Genomic DNA, 7,135 nt, shown 5'->3' with positions numbered 1-7,135 from the left:
TTGACTGCAATCATCGTTAATATTCGTTTCCTAATTTGACAGACGGAATAAAATTCGGCCACGCCGAAACCAAATGGCATCTGCAGACGTTTCTCCTAAGATTAAAAAAGAAAAGTTGCCCTTCAGTCAGAGCACATCACAATGAAACCTCTAACCCGAAAGTCTAATATAAATTGCATAGATAAAACAGGTTTATTTTCTTAACTGCCCATACTTTACTTTCACTGCTTTTTCCGAGCCAAAAGTCCTCCGATTTCGAGCCCTTCTGTTTGTCGATATAGCAAAGAGTTTAATTTTCTGAACGACCCATATTTTTATATTCATTCTTTATGTTTCGTAATGTTCTATGCCGTCCACCACAAATGTTTTTTCCAACACTAACTCATCCACAATCTTGAAGAAATGACACATTAAAGTCTATGAGCTAATGAAATACGACATGTAGAAGACAGAGTAGTTACTAAGTGAAAGACTCCCCCCCCCCCCTTTTACTCTTAAAAGTAACGACGAGGCACAAACAACAAATAAAACAAGTCCTATTTATCTTTTAGATCGGTAACTTTTCTACCTTCGACCGAAAACGTACATACACTAGTAAGCGCGCGCGTGAAAACTGTTTGGGAATAACACCAGGAACATGTCCTTTTCAAACTATTGCCTGACTACGAGTGCGTATTTGTCAGTGCGTCTGAACACTGAGACCACGGTATCAGGGGCCAGCTTTCCGGAAGGAGGGGGGCAGCTTCCTGCCCTATCTGCCTCTCACAGCCACTCCCTACTGCAGATGGGGCACACGCTTCCTCCGCTAAAACAAAGTGCTCACAAACTGTGAAATGCTTTTAAGACGCCCTAGCTTCGCTAGACAACTTTGAACCGAGGGACATTCAATCATTTTAAAGGCACTGACCGAATAATCAGAATCTCTCTCCCAAGTACGACTGCTGCGCACTTTTGGCCACTGAGAACCATGACAGCATAAGGAGGACATTACACAAAAGAGGTTACATTTCTTCCAGGAGTCCTTTTGCACAATATCGGGCTCATCTCGTCTTTGGTTGATGTTGTAGTATTGATGATGATAATGATGATGAGGATGATGATGATGATGATGATGATGATGATGATGATGATGATGATGATGATGATGATGATGATGATGATGATGATGATGATGATGATGATGATGATGATAATAATAATAATGGCAATAACAGTATTAATAGCAAAACTTTTAATAATAATAATATTAATATTAATAATAATAATAATTATAATAATAATAATAATAATAATAACAATAATAATAATGATAACAATAATAATAGCTATTGATAAAACATGAGGAAAACTATGATGGTAGTATAATAATAATTGTAATAATAAAAAAAATTAATGTCGGTGATGAAGACAATGACAATAACAACAACACTGAAATGATTTAATCGATACTTTAATGAAATAAATTTGGTTTCTAACTAAAAGCTTGCCATGATAAGAAAACAGAACGAAAAGAATCGGGTAAATTTGTAATGTTTGTATCCGGAAGTCATCATTAATTCCCTTACAATCTGGGTGTTATTTTCGTTTAGAACACTACTTCTTACTTTTTCAAGCTCTAAGCCTTTAAACAACTTGTTTTTGCTTTGAGTATAATAGAGAAGGCCAACCTGTAAACATAAAAAATAAAAACATTTACGAATTGTAATAATATGACTTTGAGTAGTCAGGGATAGAACTAATCCCCAATTAATTTTTTGTTCACCATAAGTTATATGCCTCGAGAAGATTACTTGATTGGCTCGTAAAGGAAATGCCACGATTTGCAAAGAAAAATTGATTACCTTTATTGAGTTTTAAAAGAAAAGAAACCCCCGGTACTTACTGCATGTTTAAAAAAAGGATACATTTTGTGAAGGTAAAAAAAGGAAAATAACACTGGGGAAGGAGCATCACCTTGCCAGGCTCTGAGAGGATGGTGCGGGTTTCGGCTATACTTCAAAACTGCCACTTGTCTTGCTTTCTTGTGATATATCACATATTCTTTTTTTTTCATACTGTTTATGTACGCGAACCTCACACGCTTGCTTCTCTCAGCACAGCCTCATTTGCTTACTTTTCTTTCCAAAAAATTCCCAACAGCCGTTGTTATTCCATGTTAAGACAGAGGAGACTATTTCCGGAAACCCTGGGAAAAAATCTGCAGGCTGCTTGGTAAGACTTTAAAAAAAATACATTTAAAAAAATCAATTATTATTCCTTTTGAGAAAAGTTGGTTCACTCTTTAAGAAAATAGCGGACACATATTTTGTCCGATCAGCAGCAGACCAAAGGCAAAGTTACGGGATATTTTAAACCATTAGGTCTACACAGAAATCATAACTATGAATATTTGCATATTATTATTATAGTACGTAATCCACACATTTGCATAATGAACGAAGTTGAAGTAATGGGTTTTTTTGTGTGTGTGTTTATACGTTCAAATAAAGCTTGTCATCCTTTAGTGTAGTCGAGTGACCAGATTGGGCGTTCTCAGAGAGCTAAGGTTATCCTAAATTAGACGTGAATGAAACTATTGTTCCTGTTCTATTGTTAGTGCTGCTTTTATTTTTTCTTTGCAGTTGGTTTTCTCGATATAAAATTGCCCAAGATTACATCGATGACCTAAGCAGTTTTTCTGTAGACCAAAATTTCAAGCACCAAAAAAATGTAGAGGCAGCAGCAGTACCATTAGTAGAAATCAAAATCAAAGTGGAATTTACAATTAATATCATTATTCATACGGAAGTATAAATTTGTTCTTTCAAAAAAAACCAAAACATTTTTTTTATTAAAACAAAACTAGCATAACCAAATTTACCCCCCCCCCCCCAAAAAAAAAAGAAAAGAAAAGAAAAGAACAAAAACACAAAAACAAAAAACAACAATTGGAAAAGGACAGCAAAGAAGCTACTAAACAAACAAAACCCAGAAATGCTCTCCCCTTTGACTGCAATCATCGTTAATATTCGTTTCCTAATTTGACAGACGGAATAAAATTCGGCCACGCCGAAACCAAATGGCATCTGCAGACGTTTCTCTTCCCACAACGTCAACGGCTCTGCGGAATCCCCTCCTAATCTGAGCAAATAACTAATGCTCACACGGTGACCCTAACTCAAGCCTCGCACACTCACGAGCCTTATAAGGCGTGACAGGATACCTCGGGTTGCACTCAAGGCCTGCACGTTCAATTAGCCGCTAAATCTGGCACACGCCCTAGAATAATGGCGAGACAAACTTGGAACCGCGAGGAATAAAATTAGTCGGGTGTCGCTTGAAATTCTGGGGAACTGTCAATCACGTCGTGGAGTCCAGATTCGGCGTACGTGGGTTCAGAGGAAGAAGTGAAGGGGCCACAGAGGGTAACGATTTGATGATCCGACAGGGCGTGGAGGGGAGAAATTTAGTCATTAGTTGAGAAGAGAGAGAGAGAGAGAGAGAGAGAGAGAGAGAGAGAGAGAGAGAGAGAGATAGATAGATAGATAGATAGATAGAGAGAGAGAGAGAGAGAGAGAGAGAGAGAGAGAGAGAGAGAGAGAGAGAGAGAGAGAGAGAGAGAGAGAGGGGGTGAGGAGAGGAGAGATTGTGTATGTTTGAGTTTTGTTTTCTTGTGGGGGTGAGAGCGAAGGAAAGAGAAAGATAGAGAGATAGAGAGAGATAGAAAGAGACAGCGACAGAGACTGAGAGGCAGATAGACAAAGAGAAATACAAAGAGACGGAGAGACAGACAGAGATAGGGAGAGGGAGGAGGAGTAGAGTAGTTGGCAAGAAGAAATTTCAATTTCTAAAATTCGGGAGCTCTGTGTGTGGTGAGTGCATAGATTTGATTAATTAGACCGCTGTCAGCAATCTCCAAGAGTAGAGGGCGTCTAAAGGAGCTGTCGTCAAGGTATCGTCCACGGGCGAATATTTTACTATTTCCAAGAGTAATTAAATCGAAAGTGTGCCTCTCTTGAGACGACCAGACGCACAAATTCTGCACCGCGAAGCAACATCTGGCGCGACAACCCTGTGCATTGTAATAACATGGGTTAGACTACTCAGTGTTTGTCTTTCGCATTTCTCTTTTTTTTTACAACACATAATAATTTAAAAGGGGCTTGTTGGAAAAAAAACAAACCTTCAATAGTTTTGTGTTGGACAACACTGTGAGTAACTCTGGTTCGAATCCTGAGTGGAACTTAGGAGAACTGGGTTTTCATACCAATAACATGACGTGTCATTTCTTTCTTCCTAGATGTTTTTTGTCTCTTCTATGAAAGTGAACTTGGCAGTAACGTATTTGAACACGTCTATCTGAATACACCGTACATAGATTTTAAGCTTAGGAGGAAGACGCAAGGAAACGATCGATGATTCTCAGACACGAAAGAAGAGAGGTAAATATTTCAAAGTAACACATTCGCTCTGAGTTGCTAAGAATAATAACTATCTAGATCTAATAATTAACGTTTCATAAAAATATGCTAACCTGGCAAATCAGCTTTCATAATAATAAACAATAATTAACTCTTTCAAAGTTTGATCACTCTTAAACTCGACCATAATTTTTTTTTCCATTTCACATTTATTGCGATCAGATTTTTTTTCTTAGAATTTTTTATCAGTTTGTCAGTCTATCTTCTACGCTTACAAAAATCCAGGCCCTAAAGTCATATTCTGAGGGAACTGGCTTTTGATACGCTGCCTGTTGTTCCGGACAGTTTTCAGTTCTGAAGCTGACCAGGGCGAGAGAACGTCCTCGTATATTGAAGAGAGCGAGGGAGAGAAAGAGAGAGTGATGAAAGTGTGAGTGTGTGGGTATGGACGTAAAATAATAATGTACCTTTGAAAGAGATTACATATCATCCAAGATAAATACATATTTTTTATATAGAAGACCGTAACTTGAAACTTGAACTTAACAAACAAAGCAGGAATGATGGCAAGAGATAAAACAACGGCAACAGCAAAAAAACCAACAACAACACAACAGAAGGTACCATCAAATAAAAAACGCCGCCTCCCTTACACATAATAGACTATACAATTATACTCTAAATACACCCCCCACCCCCAGAAAGAAAACCCAGCAAAAAACAAAAACAACAAAAGCCAACAGACCCCCCCAACCCCCCCCCCACCCCCCCCCCCTCACCAAAAACAAACCCAAACCAAAAAATATCAAAAAACAAAAAACAAAACAAAATAAAAAAACCCAACAAAAAACAACACCCCCCCCCCAAAAAAAAAAGAATGGAAAGGTCCTAAACAAAATCTAGACCCCCTTTCTTCCTCCAAAACACAACATTTTGTAACACTGATTGATTTCTTTTTAACTTTCCTCGCAGAATCCCCAATAAACCAACCGAGGAGACAGCTCAACGTTCAAGTTTTCACCCGCACACATGCAGAACCGGCCCACGCTGGAGTGGATTCTCTGCCTACACTACACGAGTGAACTTTCCTAAGACGACATTTGTGGTGTCTGTGGCGGCCGACAGCCGCACTAAATAAATGCAGATGCACCTAGTAACCCCTCCAGGGTTGGTACATAAAATATGTTGAGAAGCGTATAAATACTCCTTCTGTTTAAAAGAAGAAAAAAAAAAGAAAGAAGAAAAAAAAAAGAAAAAAAAGAAGACCACGTGAAAAACGAAGGTACGGATTGGAGACATCTCCGCGTGTTCCTTCTTACCTCTACTCATTTTCTTCCCTCGTTTTGTCCAGATATTACCTCTACGCCACAACTTGCATAGCAGACTACTGAGTTATGAGAACAAAGAGTGCTTCTCCCAGGATTTATTAATGTACCGTTTTCTGAAGACTCTGAACATGAATACAATGAATACGATGAATACCAACTTATTACTTTTCCATGAGAAGGTTAAAAAAGTAATTGTATATTACTTTTCCAATCGACACACGTTGTATAATTAAGGAGGCGGGCTACTTTATCTATGCTTGTTAGTGCCAACCTGGGCAAGAAGGAGGAACACAATGTCCCAGAAGACAGGTGGAAAAACTCGATAACAAAATTATGGGGGAGGGGGGGGGGGCATACACGAATCGAACCTACGAGTTTCACATACAATGGTTGTAGACCCTATATATTACTCTAGACGCCAACTGAATTGATCTTTTTTTCTTTGTTTTCGATCAGTTCGAATATACAATTTCCCGAAAATGTGAAAGGACTTACTAAGTGCAAATTATTAAATTCGATTTGAAGAGTACATGCAATTAATCGCAGACGGTTTTGAAAGAGTTCCGTCTTATCCCGTTTCATGGGGTGGGTATTCTTGAATTAAGTTGAGTGTGGGGATCACGCAGTGCACTAACATGTATATGAACTAAATTGTTACACATTGATCAAATTTGCGCGGGTCCAATAGTTAATTAAAGGGCCAAGCACTACTTTGAAATGCTGGTTTTGGGGCAATATTCTGGTTGTATGTATACACTCAACGAAAGAGCATTCGTTCGTAATTAATTTATCTAAACTTTGAGAGATTTCAAGTGGCCTAATAAAAACTGCCTAGTTTATTAAACCTGTTATGTATACATAATATGGCGTCCTTTGAACTATGTCAGTCTTCAGTGTACTCTCACTACAAATTTCATCTGAGAATAGAATGGCATTCACGTACATCAGAAGAGTTGCACGTCATGCTGTTGTGAAATAGGTGAACAGGTAGGTTTGTGAATAGGGGAACAGGTAGGTTTGTAAAATAGGTGAAAAGGTAAGTTTGTGAAATAAGTGAACAGGTAGGTTTGTGAAATAGGTGAACAGGTAGTTCTATAACAAACACCGCTCCCTCGTTTCCCACGGCCCCCGAAACCCTCGTAAAGTTGTGTGGGGCAAAGGGGTGGGACAGAGGTTGGGGGTTGGGGGTTGTGGGGAAAGTTAAGAGAAAAAATTCCTTAGTGCAGAGAGAGAGAGAGAGAGAGAGAGAGAGAGAGAGAGAGAGAGAGAGAGAGAGAGAGAGAGAGAGAGAGAGAGACACACACACACACACACACACACACACACGAACACTCAAATATTATTCATTCACTTTACATCCTAATGCAGAGCCACATTGTCTTTGATCACACCCCACCACTCAACACC

The sequence above is a fragment of the Aplysia californica genome, unplaced genomic scaffold (assembly GCF_000002075.1).
Source record: "Aplysia californica isolate F4 #8 unplaced genomic scaffold, AplCal3.0 scaffold00239, whole genome shotgun sequence".
NCBI classification, from domain to species: Eukaryota; Metazoa; Mollusca; class Gastropoda; order Aplysiida; family Aplysiidae; genus Aplysia; species Aplysia californica.
This window is presented reverse-complemented; position numbering follows the sequence as displayed.